Source organism: Nicotiana tabacum, chromosome 11 (assembly GCF_000715075.1).
Source record: "Nicotiana tabacum cultivar K326 chromosome 11, ASM71507v2, whole genome shotgun sequence".
In the NCBI taxonomy this organism is placed as follows: Eukaryota; Viridiplantae; Streptophyta; class Magnoliopsida; order Solanales; family Solanaceae; genus Nicotiana; species Nicotiana tabacum.
Window position 1 is genome coordinate 155548878 of NC_134090.1, and position 13636 is coordinate 155562513.

Here is a 13636-nt window from a genome sequence, read left to right on the forward strand (position 1 = left end):
GAGATATAAAGGTATAAGGAAGTTCATTTGTGTTGTCTTCCATGCCTTCTTTTGCTCTTTGAATGATCGCTAGAATCCACATTGAATTCTCAGAATGATATGATTGAATGTTTTCTATTTCTAACTAGAGGTGTTAAAACGGGCTAGCAGGTTTTAGAATTCTAACGGATGAAGTATACAACTAGACCTCAAAATGGATGGTCGTGAGTTAGATCCCGTTCGTATTAGCTAAATTTACTGATAAGCTTAAAATGCTGAAAAATATTTTTAAGTGCTGAAACTGATTTTTTAATTAAGCATTCACGTGTTTGAATTGACGCGCCGAAACTGATAATATATAGTTGATGTGTTTGGCAGAAAAGTGCTGATAAACTGTTATTTTATTAAAATGGCTAAAATACCCTTAAATTTTAATAAAAGATGAGTATAAATTAAAAAGTTTCTTTGTAAAGAAAAAAATGAACAACGAATGTGGAACGAAGAGAAAGTTAAGAAATTTATTTTAGGAAAAGTATTTTCTGAACTAAAAAATATTATTAAGGATAAACTAGTAAAAGCATTGGTTCAAACTAAAAGTGTTTATAAGCCGAAAAGCCATAAGTTGGGGGTGATCAACTTATGACTTATGGCTGATTTTAACTTATAAACACTTGATTTATAAGCACTTTGGATACTTATTAAACGCGTAAATAAACCAAAAATACTTATAAGTCCGCCTGACTATAAGCTTAGCCAAATACCCTCTTAGTCCGCAATTGGGAGAGCTTGCAAAATGCTAGCCCAACTCAACCCTAAGTAGGTCGCGAGTTAGTTCGTGAGTTACCACTTTATATTAGTATGTTTTTTATTTTTTTTTTTAAAAGTTATTTAATTTTGTCAATTTGCCACGGTAATGTCACTTCTATGACGACAAGTAGTTCTTTATTCAATTTCTTAAGCAGGATCCAACACAATTATTTATCTTTTCCCATCAAACAAACAAGAACTATAACAAAGACTTGTATTCAATATGATATAAAAACATTCTTATAGCTTTATAGGCAAAATACATAAGTTGCCACCCGAACTATGACTCAAATCCCTGTTATATACTTTTGGGAACGAATATTACTTTACACACCCAACCATTCCAAGGTGTATCTAAGACATACCATTTTTTTCTTAACCAGTTTTACATAATATGTGTAATATCACGCACCAATCAAATAGTGACAAGTGTCATTTAAAAACTAAACAATTAAAATTACAATTATACCCGTCATCTTCCTCATCTAAACTACTATGGTCGTCTTCCTCCTCTCTCACCATCAAACACCATAGATTCTTCATCTACCTTTTACTTAATAACAAAGTCACCATTAACTAAAAAATTTACCTGAAAACACACCCAAAACTCTATCTTTTTCGCTGAAATTGAATCAAAATTTTGAGCCCAGATCCAACTCATTTTCTATTTCATTTCTGTAAAAGTTCGATCGCCATTAACTGCCATTGCGGCAAGTCAGCTATTTAAAAAATCAGCCATTAATAAAATAAAAGAATGTGCAAAAGCTTGATCTAAGCTTTAATGGTTGGAAAAAATTTCGGAAAATTTGACTTCGCCATGGGTAAAGCTCAAGTTAAGCTTCTATGTAACGAGAAGAGATATGAGAAATTGTGGTATATCTATTTGAGAAGAAGGAGATCGGGTGGTGGAGCTCGAGGAGTAGCTATGGCAGAATTTTAAAAAAGGAAGAAGATGACTCAATTTAAAATTTTAAAAAATTAAAAAAAATTGACATCTGACACAAAATTCTTCTGTTCACGCGACTCATTTGTTGGGAAAAGACGCATTATCCACGTGGACAAAGTAGTGTGTATTAGACACACTTTAGAAAGATTGAGTGTGTAAAATAATATTCGTTCCTACAAAGTGTGTAACATGGATTTGGGTCATAATTCGGGTGGCGACTTATGTATTTTGCCTTATAAGAATGAAATATACAAATCATTTAAACATGATGTGTTCCTTAACATCATCATCCATTAATTTTTTTTTTAACCCCTCCTAAATTAGGAGGATTTATAGTGTTTCCATACTTCTCCTCCAGCGTGACTCAAACCCAGGACCTAACGGTCATAGGTGGAGGTGCTTACCAACTGAGCAAGCCTCACTTGTCTCATCCATTAATTAAGATCCACAAAATAAAGGAGACCACATCCTTAATGTTGTGATTCTCGGATCAATATGAAGATTATTTGGGAGGAAAAACAACTCTATTTCACAAGAATAGAATTACAGAGAATTTACACCAAGAATTTCTCTCTACAAAAAACCTCACCAAACTCTTTTTTTGTTTTCACAATCTCTTCCTGGATTGTATTTTAATCTCTCTGGATTGTATTTTTTGTGTAAAACATAAGGCTCTATTTATAGCCTTAAAAAAAGTGGTTGGTGGTTGAATTCTTCATTCAACAATGGAGGCTTCAACAATGGTGGCTTCTAGAATGGGTTGGTGGCTTCAACAATGGTGGGCTTCTAGAATTGGTAAGTTGGCAGCAGCTGAAATTATCAATTCTCCCCCTTCAGTTGCATTCCAACACAGCTACTATTTGAAAGTTATTCCAACTATGTCTCTGCACAGCTCTAACTTTTATTGAGTGACCACCTTTGTTAACATGTCTGCTGGATTCTCCTTCGTATGGATCTTCACTAGTTTCAACAGTTGTTGATCCATCACCTCACATATCCAGTGATAGCGAATGTCGATATGCTTTGTCCGAGAATGATACATTGAGTTTTTGCTTAAATCAATTGCACTTTGACTATCATAATGTATCTTATACTCTGTTTGATTTATCCCTAGTTCTTGGAGAAACCGTTTTAGCCACAACATTTCTTTTCCAGCTTCCGCTACAGAAATATATTCTGCTTCAATTGTGGATAGTGCAACACACTTCTGCAATCTTGACTGCCATGACACAGCTCCCCCTGCAAAAGTATAAACATATCCTGAGGTTGATTTTCTTCTATCAGGATCTCCGGCCATATCTGAATCTGTATAGCCTTCCAAGACTGGATCAGCTCCCCCAAAGCACAGACTTGATTTTGAAGTACCTTTAAGATACCTGAAAATCCACTTAACTGTCTCTCAATGTTTCTTTCCAGGGTTAGAAAGAAAACGACTTACCACACCTACCGCATGTGCGATATCTGGCCTCGTGCAAACCATGGCATACATCAGACTTCCAACTGCTGAAGAATATGGAATTGTAGACATCTCCTCAATCTCTTTCTTGGATGAGGGGTACAAACTCTTGCTCAACTTGAAGTGATTTGCCAAAGGGGCACCTACCGGTTTGGCATTACTCATATTGAACCGTTTGATCACCCGTTCAATATAATTTTCTTGAGATAGCCATAACTTCTTGTTTCTCCTATCTCGAGTTATCTGCAATCCCAAAATATGCTGAGCTGGACCTAAGTCTTTCATTTCAAAGGACTTAGAGAGTTCTTTCTTCAACTGTCTAATTTTTTTTGCATCTTGTCCGACGATCAACATGTCATCTACATAAAGTAGAAGTACAACAAAATTGCCATCCGAAAATCTCTGAATGTAAACACACTGATCTGCAATAGTCCTTTTATATCCTTGACTTACCATAAATGAGTCAAACTTTTTGTACCACTACCTCGGTGCTTGCTTTAGGCCATATAAACTTTTTGTAAGCTTATAGACGAGAATTTCTTTTCCTGAAACCTCAAAACCTTCCGGCTTCTCCATATAGATTTCTTCATTTAGATCACCATGAAGAAATGTTGTCTTGACATCCATTTATTCAAGCTCCAAATTCAAACTGGCTACTAATCCAAGGATGATGCGGATTGAAGTCAATTTTACAACTGGTGAAAATATTTCATCAAAATAAATTCCCTTTTTCTGTAGGAATCCTTTGACTACTAACCGGGCTTTGTGCTTCACCACCTTTCCTCTACCATCTTTCTTGAGCTTCAATACCCATTTACTCTTCAGTACCTTCTTTCCTTGTGGAAGTTTCACAATCTCATAAGTGTTGTTTTTCTGTAAAGAGTTCATCTCTTCGGTCATTGCTTGCAGCTATTTTTCTTTATCCTTATGAGATATAGTTTCATGGAAACTCTCTGGTTCTCCATCTTCAGAAAGTAGAATATACTCGGTTTCTAGGTATCGAGTTGATGGAATCTGACCTCGTTCAGATCGACGAGGTTGTTGATTATTAGCTTCAGGAGGTGTACCGTCATCGTTCCCCTGTGATGGTTCTGTAGTTTCCTGAGGGGTTTATGCCTCCCCCTGCCAAACATCCTCCTATTCTGCTTCTGGTACTGCTTCATGCTCCCCCATGTTATTTGTGTCAAACTGCAATGGTAGTGGATCTGGACCAACTTTTGGGCACTGGAACCTCTTTCATAAGACATTGTGGGGTTTTCAATGTCTTCAATTGTCTGGTTTTCGTGGAATACAACATCCCTACTTTTGATCACCGTCTTTTGTATTGGATCCCATAATCTATACCCAAATTCTTCATTTCCATAGCCTATGAAGATACATGGTATAGTTCTACCATCAAGCTTCTTCCTGAGCTCCTTGGATACATGTGCATGTGCTAAACAACTGAATACCCTTAAGTGAGAATATGAGGGATTCTTACCAGACCATATTTTCTCTGGAACCTCAAAATTCAACGGGGCTGATGGTGACCGGTTGATTAGGTAGTAGGCGGCGCGAACTGCTTCTCCCCATAATGGCTTAGGCAGCTTTGCCATACTGATCATACTTCTAACTCTTTCCATAATTGTCCGGTTCATTCTCTCGGCTACTCCATTATGTTGTGGGGTGCATGGGACCGTCTTTTCATGTCGAATCCCTTGTCTCTTGCAATAGGAATCGAACTCCTTGGAAGTATACTCGCCTCCATTATCTGAGCGAAGGCATTTTAATTTCTTTCCCGTTTCACGCTCTACCATAGCATGAAATATCTTGAAATAATCAAAAGTCTGGTCCTTTGTCTTTAAGAAGTACACCCACACCTTTCGAGAAGCATCATCAATGAAAGTCAGAAAATACCTATTACCGCCAAGTGATTTCTCCTCCATGGGACCACAAATATCAGAGTGTACCAGACTGAGTAACTCTGATTTTCTGGTTGAAGAAAATGTAAAAGAGACTTTATGTTGCTTTCCGAATAAGCAATGATTACAAGGGTCTAAAGCAGCATTCTTATCCATTCTGATAAGCTGCTTTTTCGTTAGAATTGATATCCCCTTTTCACTCATGTGACCGAGTCTCTAGTGCCACAGGTTTTGAGACGCCTCTTTTTCCATAACATTGAGGCTGTCTGAATATACCTTCACATGAGTTTTATATAAGTTGCCACAAATATGACCTTGAGCGAGAATCATAACTCCTTTCAGCATTTTTCATGTGCCTTTTCCGAAATAACTTTCATAGCCCTGTTTGTCAAGAGCTATACCTGATATTAGGTTTAGACGAAGATCTGGCACATGACGGACATCCTTCAATATCATTGTACTCCTGATATTTGTTTGTATTTTGATATCACCAATTCCAACTATCTCACAGGAAGAAGTGTTCCCCATCTTCACTACTCCAAAGTCTCCTGCTTTGTATGTTGTGAAGAAATCTTTTCGGGATGTGGCGTGGTATGATGTTGCAGTATTTACCACCCATTCATTTTCTTCTTGACTTGAGACGTGAAGGCATGTCTCTTCTTGGATGGAACAAATGGCTACCTCTCCGTGGGTAGTGACTAATGCATCTCCATCCTTCTGCTTCAACTGCTCCTTCTCCATATGCAATTTTCTGCAGTTCTTCTTTAAATGGCCCTTTATTCCACAGTGGTAGCACGCATAAGATGACTTCCTACCATCTGTGGATTTCCTCTACTCTTGCTTCTGCCTCTCCTCTTATCTTGACTTCTTTCTTGTTGTCTCCCTCTTTCTGTAATAAGGGCATGCGACTAACCATGATCGATGTCCTTTCTTCTGGCTTCTTCATTAAATAAGGCATCTTTAACCATAGACATGGTCAAATTTCCACTAGGAGCTGAATTACTAAGAGAGACTACCAGCGTCTCCCAGCTATCAGGAAGAGAACTAAGAAGTAGTAGGGCTTGCATCTCATCCCCGAGCGGCATGTCAACAGACGATAATTGATTTATCAAGCTCTGAAACTCACTAGTATGCTCGGCAACTGAAGTTCCGTGCTTTAACTTCAAATTTACCAAACGCCTCATCAACAAGGCTTTGTTCCTTGCGGTCTTGGCTTGATACATCCCTTCTAACTTCACCCAGAGGGCATACGCGTCTGTCTCTTGTGCAACATGATGAAAAACGTTATCGTCAATCCATTGTCGAATTTGACCGATAGTTTTTTTGTTTAATTTCTTCCACTCTGCTTCTTTGGTGGAATCGGGGTTCTTACCCTTTGCTTCTATGGGATCAAACAAATCTTTACAACTGAGGAGATCTTCCATCCGAGGTCTCCACAATGTGTAATTTGTGGCAGTAAGCTTTATCATAGCTCCAGATGATGATGACTCTTCCATTATATCTTTAAAATGACTTGGTCAAAATTTTGGAGCAGAATCTCACCAAACGGACCTCACCAACGCGTCCGAAATGGTGAAAATTGGTAGGATTGACTCTTCTTGGGTCAAAATAGGGCCTCCAGAAAATTTTCAAAATTTACACCAAACTTTTGGGGGTTAAATCGAAAATATACTGAACTTGTGGGGCAGATTTATAATTTTAGTAACTTCAGGGGTTATTTCACTAGATGCTGACTGGATGATGACGTGGCGCTGACTGGGCAATTACTATTCATCATCTTCTTCCTTGGACAGAAGAAAAAAAAATAGTAAAATTTAAATTGTCATAACTTCTTCGTTTTAACTTTGTTTTGCCTCTGGAAAATTGCGTTGAATTTGTATCGACGCAAGGAATCTAATGAAATGATCAAAACACACCGAAGATCACGTTTTCGAAAAACGTAAATCCGGGTTGAAATTTTCAGTGTTCCGATATTTCTTGATGAACACAGAATCAAAAGCTATGATACCACTTGTTGCGATTCTCGGATCAATATGAAGATTATTTGGGAGGAAAAACAACTCTATTTCACAAGAATAGAATTACAGAGAATTTACACCAAGAATTTATCTCTACAAAAAAACCTTACCAAACTATCTTTTTGTTCTCACAATCTCTTCCTGGATTGTATTTTAATCTCTCTGGATTGTATTTTCTGTGTAAAACATAAGGCTCTATTTATAGCCTTAAAGAAGGTGGTTGGTGGTTGAATTCTTCATTCAACAATGGAGGCTTCAACAATGGTGGCTTCTAGAATGGGTTGGTGGCTTCAACAATGGTGGGCTTCTAGAATTGGTAAGTTGGCAGCAGCTGAAATTATCAATTCTCCCCCTTCAGCTGCATTCCAACACAGCTACTATTTGAAAGTTATTCCAACTATGTCTCTGCACAGCTCTAACTTTTATTGAGTGACCACCTTTGTTAACATGTCTGCTGGATTCTCCTTCGTATGGATCTTCACTAGTTTCAACAGTTGTTGATCCATCACCTCGCGTATCCAGTGATAGCGAATGTCGATGTGCTTTGTCCGAGAATGATACATTGAGTTTTTGTTTAAATCAATTGCACTTTGACTATCATTATGTATCTTAGACTCTGTTTGATTTATCCCTAGTTCTTGGAGAAACCATTTTAGCCACAACATTTCTTTTCCAGCTTCGGCTACAAAAATATATTCTGCTTCAGTTGTGGATAGTGCAACACACTTATGCAATCTTGACTGCCATGACACAGCTCCCCCTGCAAAAGTATAAACATATCCTGAGGTTGATTTTCTTCTATCAGGATCTCCGGCCTTATCTGAATCTGTATAGCCTTCCAAGACTGGATCAACTCCCCCAAAGCACAGACTTGATTTTGAAGTACCTTTAAGATACCTGAGAATCCACTTAACTGTCTCTCAATGTTTCTTTCCAGGGTTAGAAAGAAAACGACTTACCACACCTACCGCATGTGCGATATCTGGCCTCGTGCAAACCATGGCATACATCAGACTTCCAACTGCTGAAGAATATGGAATTGTAGACATCTCCTCAATCTCTTTCTTGGATGAGGGGTACAAACTCTTGCTCAACTTGAAGTGATTTGCCAAAGGGGCACCTACCGGTTTGGCATTACTCATATTGAACCGTTTGATCACCCGTTCAATATAATTTTCTTGAGATAGCCATAACTTCTTATTTCTCCTATCTCGAGTTATCTGCAATCCCAAAATATGTTGAGTTGGACCTAAGTCTTTCATTTCAAAGGACTTAGAGAGTTCTTTCTTCAACTGTCTAATTTTTGTTGCATCTTGTCCGACGATCAACATGTCGTCTACATAAAGTAGAAGTACAACAAAATTGCCATCCGAAAATCTCTGAATGTAAACACACTGATCTGCAACAGTCCTTTTATATCCTTGACTTACCATAAATGAGTCAAACTTTTTGTACCACTGCCTCGGTGCTTGCTTTAGGCCATATAAACTTTTCGTATGCTTATAGACGAGATTTTCTTTTCCTGAAACCTCAAAACCTTCCGGCTTCTCCATATAGATTTCTTCATTTAGATCACCATGAAGAAATGTTGTCTTGACATCCATTTGTTCAAGCTCCAAATTCAAACTGGCTACCAATCCAAGGATGATGCGGATTGAAGTCAATTTTACAACTGGTGAAAATATTTCATCAAAGTCAATTCCCTTTTTCTGTAGGAATCCTTTGACTACTAACCGGGCTTTGTGCTTCACCACCTTTCCTCTGCCATCTTTCTTGAGCTTGAATACCCATTTACTCTTCAGTACCTTCTTTCCTTGTGGAAGTTTCACAATCTCATAAGTGTTGTTTTTCTGTAAAGAGTTCATCTCTTCGGTCATTGCTTGCAGCCATTTTTCTTTATCCTTATGAGATATAGCTTCATGGAAACTCTCTGGTTCTCCATCTTCAGAAAGTAGAATATACTCGGTTTCTGGGTATCGAGTTGATGGAATCTGACCTCGTTCAGATCGACGAGGTTGTTGATTATTAGCTTCAGGAGGTGTACCGTCATCGTTCCCCTGTGATGGTTCTGTAGTTTCCTGAGGGGTTTGTGCCTCCCCCTACCAAACATCCTCCTATTCTGCTTCTGGTACTGCTTCATGCTACCCCATGTTATTTGTATCAAACTGCAATGGTAGTGGATCTGGACCAACTTTTGGGCATTGGAACCTCTTTCATAAGACATTGTGGGCTTTTCAATGTCTTCAATTGTCTGGTTTTCGTGGAATACAACATCCCTACTTCTGATCACCGTCTTATGTATTGGATCCCATAATCTATACCCAAATTCTTCATCTCCATAGCCTATGAAGATACATGGTATAGTTCTACCATCAAGCTTCTTCCTGAGCTCCTTGGATACATGTGCATGTGTTAAACAACCGAATACCCTTAAGTGAGAATATGAGGGATTCTTACCAAACCATATTTTCTCTGGAACCTCAAAATTCAACGGGGCTGATGGTGACCGGTTGATTAGGTAGCAGGCAGCGCGAACAGCTTCTCCCCGGAATGGCTTAGGCAGCTTTGCCATACTGATCATACTTCTGACTCTTTCCATAATTGCCCGGTTCATTCTCTCGGCTACTCCATTGTGTTGTGAGGTGCGTGGGACCGTCTTTTCATGTCGAATCCCTTGTCTCTTGCAATAGGAATCGAACTCCTTGGAAGTATACTCACCTCCATTATCTGAGCGAAGGCATTTTAATTTCTTTCCCGTTTCACGCTCTACCATGGCATGAAATATCTTGAAATAATCAAAAGCCTGGTCCTTTGTCTTTAAGAAGTACACCCACACCTTTCGAGAAGCATCATCAATGAAAGTCAGAAAATACCTATTGCCGCCAAGTGATTTCTCCTCCATGGGACCACAAATATCAGAGTGTATCAAACTGAGTAACTCTGATTTTCTGGTTGAAGAAAATGTAAAAGAGACTTTATGTTGCTTTCCGAATAAGCAATGATTACAAGGGTCTAAAGCAGCATTCATATCCATTCTGATAAGCTGCTTTTTCGTTAGAATTGATATTCCCTTTTTCACTCATGTGACCGAGTCTCTGGTGCCACAGGTTTTGAGACGCCTCTTTTTCCATAACATTGAGGCTGTCTGAACATACCTTCACATGAGTTTTATATAAGTTGCCACAAATATGACCTCGAGCGAGAATCATAACTCCTTTCAGCAATTTTCATGTGCCTTTTCCGAAATAACTTTCATAGCCCTGTTTTTCAAGAGTTATACCTGATATTAGGTTTAGACGAAGATCTGGCACATGACGGACATCCTTCAATATCATTGTACTCCCGATATTTGTTTGTATTTTGATATCACCAATTCCAACTATCTCACAGGAAGAAGTGTTCCCCATCTTCACTACTCCAAAGTCTCCTGCTTTGTATGTTGTGAAGAAATCTTTTCGGGATGTGGCGTGGTATGATGCTGCAGTATCTACCACCCATTCATTTTCTTCTTGACTTGAGACGTGAAGGCATGTCTCTTCTTGGATGGAACAAATGGCTACCTCTCCGTGGGTAGTGACTAATGCATCTCCATCCTTCTGCTTCAACTGCTCCTTCTCCTTATGCAATTTTCTGCAGTTCTTCTTTAAATGGACCTTTATTCCACAGTGGTAGCACACATAAGATGAATTCCTACCATCTATGGATTTCCTCTACTCTTGCTTCTGCCTCTCCTCTTATCTTGACTTCTTTCTTGTTGTCTCCTTCTTTCTGTAATAAGGTCATGTGACTCACCATGATCGATGTCCTTTCTTCTGGCTTCTTCATTAAATAAGGCATCTTTAACCATAGACATGGTCAGATTTCCACTAGGAGCTGAATTACTAAGAGAGACTACCAGCGTCTCCCAGCTATCAGGAAGAGAACTAAGAAGTAGTAGGGCTTGCATCTCATCCCCGAGCGGCATGTCAACAGACGATAATTGATTTATCAAGCTCTGAAACTCACTGGTATGCTCGGCAACTGAAGTTCCGTGCTTTAACTTCAAATTTACCAAACGCCTCATCAACAAGGCTTTGTTCCTTGCGGTCTTGGCTTGATACATCCCTTCTAACTTCACCCAGAGGGCATACGCGTCTGTCTCTTGTGCAACATGATGAAAAACGTTATCGTCAATCCATTGTCGAATTTGACCGATAGTTTTTCTGTTTAATTTCTTCCACTCTGCTTCTTTGGTGGAATCGGGGTTCTTACCCTTTGCTTCTATGGGATCAAACAAATCTTTACAACTGAGGAGATCTTCCATCCGAGGTCTCCACAATGTGTAATTTGTGGCAGTAAGCTTTATCATAGCTCCAGATGATGATGACTCTTCCATTATATCTTTAAAATGACTTCGTCAAAATTTTGGAGCAGAATCTCACCAAACGGACCGCACCAACGCGTCAGGAATGGTGAAAATTGGTAGGATTGACTCTTCTTGTGTCAAAATAGTGCCTCCAGAAAATTTTCAAAATTTACACCAAACTTTTGGAGGTTAAATCGAAAATATACTGAACTTGTGGGGCAGATTTATAATTTTAGTAACTTCAGGGGTTATTTCACTAGATGCTGACTGGATGATGACGTGGTGCTGACTGGGCAATTACTATTCATCATCTTCTTCCTTGGACAGAAGAAAAAAAAATAGTAAAATTTAAATTGTCATAACTTCTTCGTTTTAACTTTGTTTTGCCTCCGGAAAATTGCGTTGAATTCGTATCGACGCAAGGAATCTAATGAAATGATCAAAACACACCGAAGATCACGTTTTCGAAAAACGTAAATCCGGGTTGAAATTTTCAATGTTCCGATATTTCTTGATGAACACAGAATCAAAAGCTCTGATACCACTTGTTGCGATTCTCGGATCAATATGAAGATTATTTGGGAGGAAAAACAACTCTATTTCACAAGAATAGAATTACAGAGAATTTACACCAAGAATTTCTCTCTATAAAAAAACCTTACCAAACTATCTTTTTGTTCTCACAATCTCTTCCTGGATTGTATTTTAATCTCTCTGGATTGTATTTTCTGATGGATTATTATATGCAGCGGAAGCAATCCCAGTATCAAAATCACATGTAATTTAGACAACTAGCATAAACGGGATTTCACGGGTTACCTCTTGAAGCGTGAACATATCTCTTCTACCACGTGAGCCTTCAGTTCCATAACTTCTTAATGGAATCTCCATCACCCGCACAATCGTGATCCTCGAACGTTCCACGGTCTTCTACTGTGTTACCCAAATAATACCCGAAAATAGCAATTTCGTGTGGGCGAAATTTCTAGGAAAACTTGGCTGAAAATTTCAGCCACCATGTACTCATCCCTCTAGGTGGAAAACTTTATGTATTTATAGCACAAGTTTTAAAGGTTAAGACCCTTTTCCAAAACCTGTTAGGTTTTCTTTTCCACCAGAAAAAGGATTCCTTTATTTCCTATTATTTAGGCACAGTAGGGACCACAGAATTTAATTAACAAGGCTTCTAATTATGGAATTAATTTGTAATTTTCGAAATTAATATCCACCATAATTAATTACGAATTATTCCACTAAAAATTCGTAATTACACTTCTTATTCAATTTCGAAATTCATCCATTAAATCTTATTTAACTCCTCATGTTAAGATTCAGATACGAATCAATTAAATTAAATTACTGACGATTTAATTTATTGATTATTTCCTTTAGACTTTCGCTTAACTTATTTCATGTGTCGGATACAAAATTCACCGGCCGGGTTTACACATGAAAACTTATAAGCTTTCATAAAGGTATATCATCAATCTCTAAACCGAGACATGAATTCCATCAACTAACTATTACTTCGCCAATGTATATTATTATTATCCAATTTACCAGGCATATTGACCCACGAAAGAATCTCGCCTTTTAATAAATCAAAACAATAATAATATACACAGCTAATAATAATTATATCAAGATTAAGAGTATAAGTACATTTAATGGCTAGAGAGTTTATTTTATTAAGTCAGTATAAAATACTTATCTCTACATGGTCCGTTCAATACATACAAAATGTACTAGCACAAGAAGTTGGAATTAAACCATTCCCATAATCAAGATTAATTATATTTAATCTTGTGCTACAATCATTCCTGATGGTTTGTCCAATTCCATCATTAGATTGTGAACTCAAACTTTATACTTATAAGAACCGATGATTTAATCTTCCGTGTATAAGCTAAACTCTATACACTAAATCATCTACTATATAAGCAAAGGACACAGACTATTATATGATCTATTTAAAACTTTATTAAAACTGAATAAACAATTATTTCATAATAAATACTATATCTAAACCAAACTCATGGTTAATAGTATATATCCCAACATTTTCTGTGTAAAACATAAGACTCTATTTATGCCTTAAAGAAGGTGGTTGGTGGTTGAATTCTTTATTCAACAATGGTGGCTTCTAGAATGGGTTGGTGGCTTCAACAATAGTAGGCTTGTAGA